Genomic DNA, 13,782 nt, shown 5'->3' on the forward strand with positions numbered 1-13,782 from the left:
GTATGTGTTTGATCCTGAACCCCCGGACCTCCGGACCGAACTGCCGGACTGCCGGACCACGGACTGGTTTTGCACATCCCTAGCCCAATCTTGACCCACCCTGCCTCATTAGCTGCCAGACCGGGTGGACTCTGTGCCACAGGATGGGGCTGGACAGAACGAATGCACTAGGCAGCATTCACTGTTCAGCTCCTTTAGTTCCAGATTTTGAACAGAGCACTTTCCGTGCAATCTGTCCTCTTGGTTCATTAATGTCTTTCCTCCACATGCTGCGTGTGCATGAGTGGGTTGGTTAAACATGTAAAAATGTGACCTCTATGTGATTGCATGCATGATTGCATAGAACTTCTTTTTGTGCAGTGTGATAGCAATGAGTGTGTGCACTTCTGTGCCATTATAAAACACCACATCAAAAAAGCAAGCACGATGTGATTGTGTGTTAGCTGCTGCCGGCCTGGGTTACTCTGAGTGAGGCCAGTGGTGGGGGGGAGCTACCACTGCCCCTGACACACACACCCCACAGCCACCACCCCCACCAATCATCCTTGTGAGTACCCCTGACTCCCTTCACACACCCTCTAGCCCTAGGGAAGCCCCCTTGCCCCTTTACTTGTAAAGGGGAATCCTCACCAGATTCCCCTTTACCATTAATCCTCTGAACTGGTCTGAACTGGTCCGGTTCAAACTCAGACCATCACCCCCTTTTGGGGGCTGGGCTGGTTTGAACCTGGACCACTCGACACCCCCCCTTCAGTTTGAGAAACCGAGATTCAAACCAGACCTGTTTGCACATCCCTAATCCGCAGGAGTCCATGTGTGCATCAGTGAATGTCCACTCTGACATCTGTGGCTGCTTTTTAGAAACAACTAAAGACTTTTCTATTTGTTCAGGCTTTTACCCTTAGGGGCTGCTGCTGGGTCTCAGCCCTCCTGCTTCTGTTTGTCTTTTTTATGGTGTGGTTTTTGTGTGTGTTTGTTTGTTTTAGTTTTATGGTTTTTACTGTTTAACTTAAGATTTTAAATGTGATTTTTATGGACTTTTATTTTATTTTAAACTGCCTTGGGATGCCTTATGAAAGGTGGTATAAAAACTGAACAATAAATAAATAGATAAATTGCACACAGTAAGCTTTCTTGATATGATTATATGCATGAAAGCATCCAGGTGACTTTGTTGCAAAGTTTCATCAGTGCTCACATGTGCCTTGGTAATACAGAGGGAGGAGATTATTCAAATAGACAGAAGGAACTGAGAACTTTGGCAAACTGGGCACATGTTCCAATTCCAGAATTAATTTAAGCAAGTCTCCTAATTAAACATGAAGTTAGGAATGGAACTTCCCTTCCTGAAGACATTCAGTTGGCCTCCCTTTCTGGCTCCAAATCTCACTTGCCCAGGAACTGTAGATCTGAAAGAGAGCACACCAATGACCAAAGTGGAGAGGGCTGAGGGAAAGCAGGAGACTACCTGCCTTCTTCCAGATAATCCAAGCCTCTTCTGGGCTCTTCTGTCCTCACATCCAGATGAACTGCATGCAGTGAGTGGCATGGTGAGTAGGAGTGGGTGGAAAGAAGCCAGGCCTCCAGAAATCCCACAATGCACTGCACAAGCAGCACAGTGCACTGGGAAAGTTGTTTCTACCAGGCTGTTCCTCTCCCCCACCACCCCAGCTCCATGGCCAAGATGGCTGCCGGCAGCCTGGCAGCATCCATAAGACCAGAAAGTGTGATAGGAGGCATGCACTTGTCCTCCTACCTTAATTTATGCCTAGGTAGAAAAGCAGGGCTACCTGGGGGAGAAGCAGTGGGATTGGGAGCAATCCTGGCACTTCTCACAACCAGCCTCACTTGGGCTAGCCCTGTTCTACCCAGGTAGGGCCAGTTGTTGTGAGAACAACCTCAGTGGCTGCTGCTATCAGCTGTGTGCACTCCTGGGTTTCTTTAACTGTAGTGTTGCAATTGTATTAATGTCATCCACTGTAAGCCACCTTCAAGATGAATCAGTTGAAAGGCAGTGTATTATACAACAAATGAACAAATCAAAATTCTAGTCAATCTGAACTGGGAGACAACAAGTGGTCTCTTCTTAATCGTAGCTGCGTTTTTGTTTTAGCAGTTTGTTATAATTGAAGTTTCATTGCTGTTTTTAGCTTGTTGTTAGCCACCTTGAGGTCTTCAGATGAAGGGTGGTAGAAAGACATAAATAAGCAAGCAAGCAAACAGTCTACACATTCATAATAGAAATAGTAGTCATTGTAGTATTAGGCAGGGGCGTAGGAACTATTGAGCAAGGGGGAACAATTGTCCCCAGGCCCCAAGGGTCTGGGGGCCCACCAGTGAGGGCTACCCCTCACCCCTTGCCTTCCTCCTTCACCCGGCCAGCAAGCAAAGCACGTGCCATCTGGGAGTGTGAGGCTTGCCCCTCTCCTCTCTAGCCAATGTTACAATGAAATGCTGGTTGGGGAAGGATGGACTCCCTCCCCAGGCATTGGTCCCTCCCCTGCATCTGACATCAGATGGAAATGGGGTAGGGCCAGTGCTGAGAACGGGGGTGACATAGCCCTGGCATAGTTTCATTTTCCCTGTCAGTGGTTGGTGGAATAGCTGAAAGGAAACCCCTTTCCAGGGAAAGTTGCTCCCTTTCGGTGATTCCACTAACCACTCACAGGGGAAATGAAAGTTTGCCGGGGCTGTGAAAGTCTCATTTTTGGCACTGGTCCTGCCCCCTTGCATCTGACATCAGACACAGGGGTGTGGCTTGGGGTGTGTGCACTTTGCGCGTGCAAAGGAACATCCAGGCGGAGCCTCTGGTCAGACTTTGTCCCCTGGCCGCCACCAAGCTCCCTACATCCCTGAGTAGTTGTACTAGTAGTAGTGGCAGAAGAAGAGTTCCTTGCCAGAGCACCCTGCCTCTTCATTTCTCTACCTCTTACTCCCTCTTAGTATTTGTTCCCAGTCCTCAGCCTGCCCCATTCTGAGGCTTTATTCCCACCCAAACTCACAGTCTCCCCTTCCCTCACAGAAAGCCAGATTGCAAACTGCGAAGTTCCCAGAGCAAGTGAACCTTCCGCGCCAGCACACCTGCTCAGGCAATCAGCGTTGGAAGCTTTACTGCCACAAGCACAATACAATATAGATTGTGCTTTTTATTAAATGCTTCCACTGTAGTGCTAAGAAGATAAAATTCCAAGGCGCTCACAGCACTACGAGGGCCTTTTCCTTCCGCTTAGCTTTGTTGCTGCTGCAGATGCTATAAAAATAATGTTTTCAATAATATATGGCCTCTTGGATAGTCAGAACTCTCTTGGTAAAATATAGATGAGAACACTCCCTCCAACCAACATCTATGATTCATTTATTATTGCTTGCTTTGCAAGGAATGTTGGGAAGTCCGGTCCAGCGCTTGGTGTCTGTTGTTTCTGTGAGACTGTATCTTCAACCTCTCTTCCTGCCCTTTGGGCAATCTTTTAATTTAGGAATATTTTCAAATGGAAATCTAGGCTTTTTAATGCTGTTGTTCACAATGTGTCAACAACCCTGGAAACCAGCGAAGAATAGAAATTAAAATGCATTGTGGTATCATTAATTCTTCAATTATTAAACAAGGGCTCATTAAATAAGCTACCTCTAATGGGTCAACCAAAAGATTATGCACCCGACATTCAGATTTTTACCATTGACCTTCTGTACTTATATGTTATAATCAGTAATTCCAATGCTAACCTTTCGTTCCGGGTATATTAATAATACATTGCCAGGCCAACAATAGATGGAACATGAAAGGAATATCTCCAAGCTCTGGAGTGGTGCCTTTTTCATCATGAAATGTTAATTATTGCCAGCCTTTTGCAACTGTAATTGGGGTGGGCGGGCGGAGAATGCAGCACAAACAGAACTGTATTTATATATAATTTCAAATCAAAAGCCTTGACTGGGACTCACAAATCGTGATAAATTGCAAACTATGCTTAGCTTACTGAACTATAATAAATGTATATTTTTTGCATTGAGACACTGATACATGTTTTGACTAATTGCCCACATATGGCAGAGGCTTTGGTCTATGTGCCATCACTTGCAGAAGTGAAACTGACAAGGACAGTAACAAGAGACAGAGCCTTTTTAGTGGTGATGCCCTGGTCATGGAATCCTCTCCCTGGGATACCTGGCTGGCACTTATGGGGTGGATTCACATGGCAGCCAGAAGGTAAGGTGACAGGAACTGGAGTTTCCCATAGAGAGCATGCTCCTGGATATCCATCTGCACAGGAAACAGGTGTCACGAGCCTGTGGGGACATATTGGGGAAGAAACCCTCTAAAAGCAGCAGCAACAAAGGTCACTGTAGAATCCAATGGAATGAGTTGTGGTATGTACGGAGGAGGGAGTGGGGTGGAATCAGGAATATTAATAGTTTAATGAAATAGATGTTATGTACAGAGGGGCAAGCACAGGCTGCTTTTCCATGCTCTTGCTGCTGGCTGTTGGTTAACCCCACCTCTACTCCAGGACTGGAATACGACTAACTAAAGCCCCATTCAAAAGCTGGCCTGGATCAAGGAATAGATTAACCAAAAGCACCACAGTCATGCATCAGATGCATGAATGTGGAAATAACCAATGAAGAGCACTTAAGAGAGGGGAATCAGGATTATACCAATCACAAAAGTATGTAAACAGGTGCTAACAAATTAGAATATGAAAATAATCTTGTATGGGGATCGTGGGTGTGGGGGTGGAGGAACGAATGAATCGGGGCACAGCTCTGGCCTGTACGAGCCTTACCAGTACTGGAGGGCCCCAGCGGGAGGGGCGGGGGTATTGGCACTGCCATGACAGCCGATGCCCTGGACTGGCCCGTGAAGCGGGCAAGCAAGATCTCGCCTAGGAATGGTGCGATCTTGCAAGAGCTTGTGGCGGGGCGGGGGGTGTCTCATGAGAACTTGGCCTGAAGCCTCAGAGTCGGCCGAAATCCTGCAAGAGTTGTCCCAGTTGTTGGGAGGTATTTAGAGAATCGTTGGCCAGTGATGAGTGGCCAGTATACAATGAGGACTAGAGCTGGCAAGAGCCCTGGGATTTGTAGGCAGGCCAGAGGCAGCACTTCCTAAAAGAGCTTGTGAAAGCAACAAGCCCTGGCTGTAGGAATGCTCTCCACCTCCTTGAGGACTCCGAGGCACCAGTCAGGATCAGCCCGGGCAATAACCGGGGGCAGCAAAAGCAAAAGGGGAATGTGACATATCTTTCCAAGGAAAAGAGGATATAAAAGAATATGAATACCAACAATCAGGGTCGCCGTTTTCCACATGGGCCTCTAGGGGTATACTGTCGTCATTGGTCACCATCCACCAGCTTCATGATTGGATGCTGGTGTTTTAAATCAAATTAAGCATGCTGTCTGCTGGCTTGATACAACTGCTAGACATTCTTATCAAGTCCATTTTTCCTTGGATAGGATTTTAAGTTTTTGTTTGGTCTGTTTTCTTTGTGGGCCAAGAGGGCAAACAGGCGTGGAGGACCTAACAACAAATCTCACTGTTCCTCTTCTAGGGTGCTGGCCATACCTCAATAAATGAGAATTATTTAGACACACATATAATCTAATTCATTAACTACACACACGCGCGCACACACACACACTTCAGCATTTAATTGAGCAGTGTTAATTGATTAAAAATCTTCTGAACAGCTAAAAGGGCACCCCACATTTGAAAAAGAAGTTAGTTCTTTTTATTATAAATACTAAAGAAAACACTGTGGATAGTAGGCACCATCTTAGAGGAGGCTTCCACTTCAGTCTCTCACAGAGAAGTCCTGTTCTAAGCTGGATCCTGCTGCAAGATATATGTGGATCAGCTAAAATTTATAATGGGTTCCCCCTTCTCTTGAGAATAACCAAAAAATTAAATGATCAATCAAATTTAATTTGATTAATCACAAACAGCCACATAATGGTTCAGATCAGGGGTAACCACAATTTATTGTTGCAAAAACTGCTGGAGAGCCAAGATTGGCATAAATCCTTTGGATGGGGCAGTCTATGAACGTAATAAATAAATAATTGCACCCGGACCTGCAGTTAGTTGAGAACTTCTGTTAGGCTGCTCCCTCACGGCACTGATGCATCCTTGCTTGGTATATCAGCCAATAATGCACAATAATGCAAACTAGTGGATCTAGTTTGCTGCCGTTTCTGCCTCACCGCCATTCCCCCCTGCCTGCACCATTTCCTGCCCACCGCTTCCCCTGCCTGCCCACCCACTGCTGCCATTGTTGTTTTCTTCCCACCCAGCCTCCACTACCTTCTTCTGCCTGCCTACCCCCACCGTTTTCTCTGCCTGCCAGCCAGCCATTCACCACCGTCTTTCTCCCCTGCTGGACCACTGGCCCGGCTGCCACCGCTGCCATTTTCTTCCCTCTCACCCATCCCCATCACTATCCAACAGCTACTCATGAACTCTCATGAGAGCTGCCACGCATGGGATTAACGATGGGTACGCCTAAGAGAAATAGATAGATAGATAGATAGATAGATAGATAGATAGATAGATAGATAGATAGATAGATAATGCATTCTATATCAAATGTAATTTTGCCCGAAGTTGCTGCCTTCCTGAGCTGTAAAAATTTCACAGCTGATGCCCTGTATTTAAAATATTTCTAGGACTTTAGTGCAGAAAATAGGTTCCTTCAGGAAACTGATAAATTAGCACAATGTTTGACATCAAATAAATTCCTATTGGTATCATGCTTTTCTTTTTGAAATCACACAGCATGGCATGAAAAGGAATTGTGTTTCATTGTATGGCATATAATTAAAACCAATGCCGTTGCATAAGACAATTGTATTGGCTGAGGTTTGGAAAGGAAGTAAAATGAACCATTTTCCAGGGCTGCCTGATCTGCATAGTGACAAAAGTTATTAAGGGAGCTGGAGTTAAATGGCATTCTCTTTGCTCCCTGTGGAGATGTACTTGGGCTGGAGATCTGTGGCATATTAATAAAAAAAAAAAAGACACTTGTGCTTTTTCATATATTAGGCTGGCTCCATATTAGGCTGGCTGGCAGAAAATTATTACAATCTGGCTTGACAGTTACATCATAAATATAAATGTGATATTTGTTTTTAGGGTCAGTTCCTACAAACTGGATATCCCATGCAATGGCCTCCAAGAGTTGGCAGGGTTAGCAACTCAGCAGGGGGTCACACAGAGAACTGGCAACTTCAGATGAGGGGTATCAGGGGATCAATTACAATAGGATTAGGGGGATGAATGTCCCTGGCCTGAGCCCCTGGGGGTGCTACATGACCGTCTGCTCTTCATTTCCCCTCTCTTGACACCTGGACTCACTAGTGTACTGCTGGCTCCTGATAGAAGATTCATCTTGGCTTCAAGCAAAAGGCATCTACTCCAGTTGGGAAGTGGGGAGGAGTGTCAGGCAGCGTCCCTCCCTTCTTCTCTCCTCATGAATGGTTGGCTGTTGCTCAGGTTCCGCTCACCCCTTCTTCAGCTTGACTGACAGGATCAACAGTGAGGGAAATTTTGCTGATAGGGATGTGCAAAATGTTTCAGGTACAAAACGTTTTGTCCCCAAAACAACCCGTTTCAGGTGTTTTGTAGACAAAACAAAACACCCATTTTCCAGATCCAATAGTTTTGTATACAAAACAAAATGTCCCTGTTTCGGCTACAAAACGTTTTGTTGTTTTGGACTTCCATTTTGTGACGATCTCTGAGTCAGTCTCCATTTTGTGTTAGACATTTCTTTGAATTTCCTGCCCTTCTAGCCTTCCAATTGGTGACCTAAAGCATGGGCTGACCTGCTGGCGATTCCCTCCTTGTTCCCCATTGGGTTTTTTTTGGCTCTTGCCACTCTTTACCAACCCCACATTGGCCTGGGGAAGGGTTGAAGAAGGGGCAAAGTTGGGAGGGAGTTCAAGGAGGGGTTTTCAATTCATTCAACAAGTTAGTAGTTGCCATTCTGCCTTTCTGCCAAGAGAGAGAGAGAGAGAGAGAGAGAGAGAGAGAGAGAGAGAGAGAGAGAGAGAGAGAGAGAGAGAGAACTAGTTTGTAGCACTGCATGCATCAAGTTGCCATGATGCCTATGCCTGCCTTGTTGCCAGTCTGAGCCCAGCCTGCCAGCCTGCAATGGCTACTGCATGCCAGCCTGGGAATGGATTCAGAGGCAGAAGAGTGGGTTGGGTGGTAGTACCCCAGTGGGTGCCTGCCAGGCTGCTACAACCCAAAGGAATTGGGCAAAGGGCTGATTATTTGTGATTTGTTGAAGTTTACGCATCTTTAAGACTTTCCTCCATAGGGAATACTGGAGGTTTCTGTTGCTTCTGAGGTGTTCTGAGTGTAGATTCTCTGGTAGCATATGAGATTTTCAACAACAAACCATGAATCCACTCTCATATGCTACCAGAGAATCTACATCTCAGAAACAACAGAACCCAGTACCCCATGGGTTAGCAACCCATGGGGGTGGTTGGCACCCTATGTGCTCTACACCACAACTTGCTCTGGGCCACCCCGGTGCCCCCCAAGTGCAGTTATGGGGCTGCTGAAACCTCCATCATTCCCTATGGGGAAGAACCTTAAAGGTGCTTAAACTCCATTAAATCTTTAAATATCAGCCCTCTGCCCAATTCCTTTGAAATAATTCTGTCAGCTTCCTTACCCCGACTGGGCACTACCATCCACCCTACTCTGCTCTGCGCCACCCCTTTCACCCCGATGTGAAGCTATACTTTTGCTGAAACCTCCATTATTCCCTATGGGAAAAATCTTAAACTTCCAAAATTCACCAAAAATCAGCCCTTTGCCCAATTCCTCCGAAATTTGGGTGATAGCTTCCACCCATTGGGCACTACCAACCCCACCCCAATAGTTTTGCCCCGGGACCATTTTTAAAATACAAAACATTTCGGATTCGGATTTTGCCATTTTGAACAAAGAACAAAATTAGGGTGTTTTGGATTAGCTGGTTTTGAACAAAGAACAAAATGGGGGTGTTTTGGATTTGGGCCAAAAACAAAACAGAAAAAAACAAAACACACAACCCTAGTTGTTGTTGTTGTTGTTGCTCTTATTTCGATTTCTATACTGCCCTTCCAAAAATAGCTCTGGGCAGTTTACACAGAGAAATAATAAATAAATAAGATGGCTCCCTGTCCCCAAAGGGCTCACATTCAAAAATGAAACATAAAATAGACACCAGCAACTGTCACTGGAAGTACTGTGCTGGGGGTGGATAGGGGCAGTTGCTCTCCCCCTGCTAAATAAAGAGAATCATCATGGTAAAAGGTGCCTCTTTGCCCAGTTAGCAGGGGTTTCTGAGCACCAGTCAGCCAATCACAAGGAGAGGAGGGTGATGTTGCCTGATACTGCTTCTCCCTTCCCTCCTACTAAGATAGCTGAAAATATCTTAAGCATGTGGACCCTTTTTTAATCCTGTCCTTTTTAAAAAGACGGGGAGGGGGGCAGGGGGCAGGGAGGCATGGGCCTTCCTGAGCGTGCACCCATTAGGACGTCCTCTGCAGATATTTTAATGCCCTTCCAGCATGTTTTTTAATTGTGTGCGAGGGGGTTGTTCATTCATATGTCCCTTTATACATGCTCTATAAGTACCTATAGCTTGTCTGCAGGGACCATTCAGATTAACAGCCCCTCACACACTGTAAAGGGACACACCAGGAAGGGATTCAGACATCCATGAAGGATATCTTGATAGGCATGCTCTTGGTGTGTCAATATAGCATACAGTATACAATTCATAATTGGTGCTTCACTATATGATTCATAATCTTGGTTGGTGCATCAATATACAATTCAATCAATTATCAACATATGATCATCAACCTACTATATATGATCACCAATATACAATTGTCAATATAGGGGAACCTCGATATTAGCGGGGGTTCTGTTCTGGATATGGAAACTGCGAATATCAAGTCATTGGGCCTTTGGGGTTGTGAGGATAAGGTTCCTGGTCGGCCAGAAAAGGCCAAAAATTGGCTAAAAATGGCCAATTGACCAAATTTTGTGTGTGGTGGGGGAAAGCTTCTTCCTGGGCTCTGCTACTCCACTTGAGTCGTGCTGTGCCTCCAAATTGGCCAAAGATTGACCAAAAACTGGCACCCCCACTTTTATTTACAAAGACGGGAGCCATTTTGTGGCTCTGTCGAAGAAAATGGTGGCCATAAATGACCTCCACTGTCATTTCTGGCCATCTCCAACCCATGGATGCATGAGGTTGGCATGTTTTGTTTTGTTTCCCCCCACGTATGCCGAGTATCTTTTTCCTGACTGTGGATACGCGAATCCGCAGATGTGGAATCCTCATTTAACAAGGTCCAACTGTATACGATTAGTAATCTTGATTGCTGTGTCAATACAAGAACATAAGAACAGCACTGCTGCTGCATCAAGCCCAAGGCCTGTCTAGTCCAGCATCCTCTTCCACACAGTGGCCCACCAGATACCTCTGAGAAACGCACAGGCAAGAGGTGAGGGCGTGCCCTTTCTCCTGCTCTTTCTCTCCTGCAACTGGTATTCAAAGGCAGCTTGCCTCTGAGGCTGGAGGTGGCCTCTAACCACCAGATTAGCAGCCACTGATAGACCTGTCCTCCATGAATATGCTTAAGCATTTTAAAGGTATCCAAGTGAGTGGCCATCACTACATCCTGTGCCTGAGAATTCCATTGATTAAATATGTACTGTGTGAAAAAGTACTTGCTTTTGTTAGTCCCATATTTCCTGGCCATCATTTTCATGGGATGACCCCTGGTTCTGGTACTGTGAGAGAGAGACAACATTTCTCTCTGTCCACTCTCTCTACTCCATGCATACTTTTATAACCTCTATCATGGGCCCTCACTGGGCCCTACTCTGTCTCAATTTCCCTTTCTTAAATCCAACCGCATCCCTCTCTAAAAGTCTCTTTCTCTTGTCTGCCTGGGAACTTATACAATTAGGATTTTAAGCTAAAACACTTCATGTATTTTTAATAGTAATATTGCTTACAACCACACATTCCTTTTGCTGTACCCCCCCTACAATTAATAGAGGTGGGTCTCACGATCAGTGAGACCTGCTTTGTCCGGGTTTACCCGCTCTCCCCACAGACGATCAAGCAGACCTGCCTGGGTGGCTGGATCGGCCGCCCACATGACTGCCGGCTATGTAATGCAGCCAAGACCGGTGGTTCCCATGGTGGGACGAAATCGGGCTAGCGAAGGCTAGCCTGATTTCATCCCATCATGTGAATAGCCTCATACTGTCTTTTGATTTTGAAACTTAAATCTTGTCTCAGTCCACAACTTTGCGCACATTTAAATCTGATGTGAAAATGACCTTTCTGAGCTAATTTCCCCATGCAAGCCCGAACGTAGATTTAGGGGTGTTCATCAATCACTCCAGGGCAGATTCATAATCTTGGTGTGTCAATATACAATTCATATTGTGTGTACTTGGGGCTGTATTGTGTGAATCAGCCCACTATAGGACAATGAGCAGAGGTGTGTTTTGAGGAGGGATTTGGAAGGACGAGAGATGGCACCATGTATATACTAAAGGAAGATGCTCCATGCAATATTTTCTGACTACAAAGATGTGATCTGTATTTTGAAGATAGTCCCAGCTGGACTATCCTCCACATCGCTCATTATCATTCACATCTTAGGCTTGTCAGCATGGGGAGGGGGAGAAGAAAGGGAGCATTTTGCAAGGTTGCATCAGTTTCCAACAAGAAAATGAGGAACTTTTCTCTCAGATCTGACCTCTTATCTCCCATCAAAGTTCTAGTAATTACATTCCTCTCTGTGTACTGACTTCCTCTGACAACATGGTATACCTTAAAAGACTCATTGCCGAGTCTATATGAGCCAGCGTCTCTAAGGTCTGCCAAACCCGCAAGAACTTCTCATTAAGATAATTAAACAGTATGATTATTGACATTCGGAAAGACACATATCTCTAAAGACAGTGAACTTGTTCACTAGCATCTAGGAAATAACAAAGAATTGGTTATATTCCCTTGGTTGAGAACTCAAGTGAATATTTGCAGATCTTTCATCCGGTTTTCCTTCTCAGTTCAGGTGGTGAACGAGCACTAATTGTCCCCTTTGCTAAGCAGGGATTCACCCTAGTTTGCTTTTGGGTGGGGGACCACATGTGAGTGCTGTCTGCTCATTCAAGATTTGTTCAAGATATTCCCCTAAGGGATGGGGCCATAGCTCAGTGGTAGAACATCTGTGTGTATGCAGAAGGTCGTCAGTTCATTCCCTGGCATCTCCAGGTAAGACTGGGAACCTGAAACATTTGAGTGCCACTGACAGTCAATGTAGACAATACAAAGCTGGATGGATCAATGCTCTGACTCAGTCTAAGGCAGTTTCCTCTGTTCCTATGTCCATGTAATGCTAAATCTTGGTTTAAAATTACACCTGCAGCAGAACCAATGTGCAAGAAGCACTGTGGATGATTGGCTCAGGTGTTAGATGCTGAGAGCAACACGTCTGGAGTTCAAAGACAGCAGCAGTCAAGTAACAGCTATATATCACAGATTAAATTAGGGTGAGCTGTGTTTGCTATTCTTTAGCTGGCTCAGCCAAGCAGCTGCATGTGTGCATGTAATATATATAAAGTACTGTCTGTCTTGCTTGTTAACCATTACTGAAATACGTTCAAACATATCTGTATCGTTCCTCTTCCTTGGTTCCTGAATATAAAAATAACCGAGGTGATGCTGGCAGTAGAGATGTGTGTGTGTGTGTGTGGAGGGGGGGGGCAACGGGCAGGAGAGAAGCATCATTAGTTTCAGTTCTGTACACATGGTGTTCTCAGTTCTGCTTTTCACCCTCTGTTTTGTCTGTGTTGTTAAATAAATGGGGAGAGCCAAAGAAGATAGATTTAGTTTCCTCTGCGTGAGGAAGAAATCTCACTCCTATGAACACATGCCTTAGGCTGAGTCAGACTATTGGTTCATAAGAACATCAGAAGAGCCCTCCTGGATCATACCAAAGAACCTAATAATATACATAGACATTTGGTGACTGGTGTGGGACTTAGGGAAGTGCGGACCGGTCCGGCAGTCCGGCGGTCTGGTCCAGGGGTTCAGGGGTTCAAGGTCGAACTGAACCACCACCCGGTTCCATCGGACCGGAACTGGACCAGTCTGCGAATTTTTTGTTTTTTGTTTTTTAAATTAAAGTATAATTTAAATACTTTTAGCCCCTACAGGGGGCTTGCTTAGGTGGCGGGGGGAGGGGTCCGCGTGGGTTCCCTCTCCTCCCACCGGCCTTCCTCATCACTGCTGTGGCCCGCCGCAGCCGAGTATCTTTGTATTTTCAGCCCTTTCGGGCCTCAGTACGAGTGCGCAGCTGCCATTTTGGCAGCTGCCGCACATGCGCCAATGCCATCTGCAAGGCCGGCCTCGCAGAGGGCATTGGTGCATGTGCAGCGGCCACCAAAATGGCGGCCACGAACTCAAATGGAGGGCCGAAAGGGCCGAAAATACTAAGATACCTGGCCGCGGCGGGCCGCAGTGGTGATGAGGAAGGCCGGCGGGGGGAGAGGGAACCCGTGCAGACCCCCCCCATGGCCTCAGCAAGCCCCCTGAAGGGGCTAAAGGTATTTAAATTATACTTTAATTTTTTAAAAAGCAAACAAAAAATTGGCGGACCAGTCTGGAACCGGACCAGACCGGACCAAGGGGTGTGTTCGATGGGGGCCGGACGAAACTGGCCCGGTTTGGTTCGAGGCCTGTCCGGCCTCAAACC

The sequence above is a fragment of the Hemicordylus capensis genome, chromosome 3 (genome assembly GCF_027244095.1).
Source record: "Hemicordylus capensis ecotype Gifberg chromosome 3, rHemCap1.1.pri, whole genome shotgun sequence".
In the NCBI taxonomy this organism is placed as follows: Eukaryota; Metazoa; Chordata; class Lepidosauria; order Squamata; family Cordylidae; genus Hemicordylus; species Hemicordylus capensis.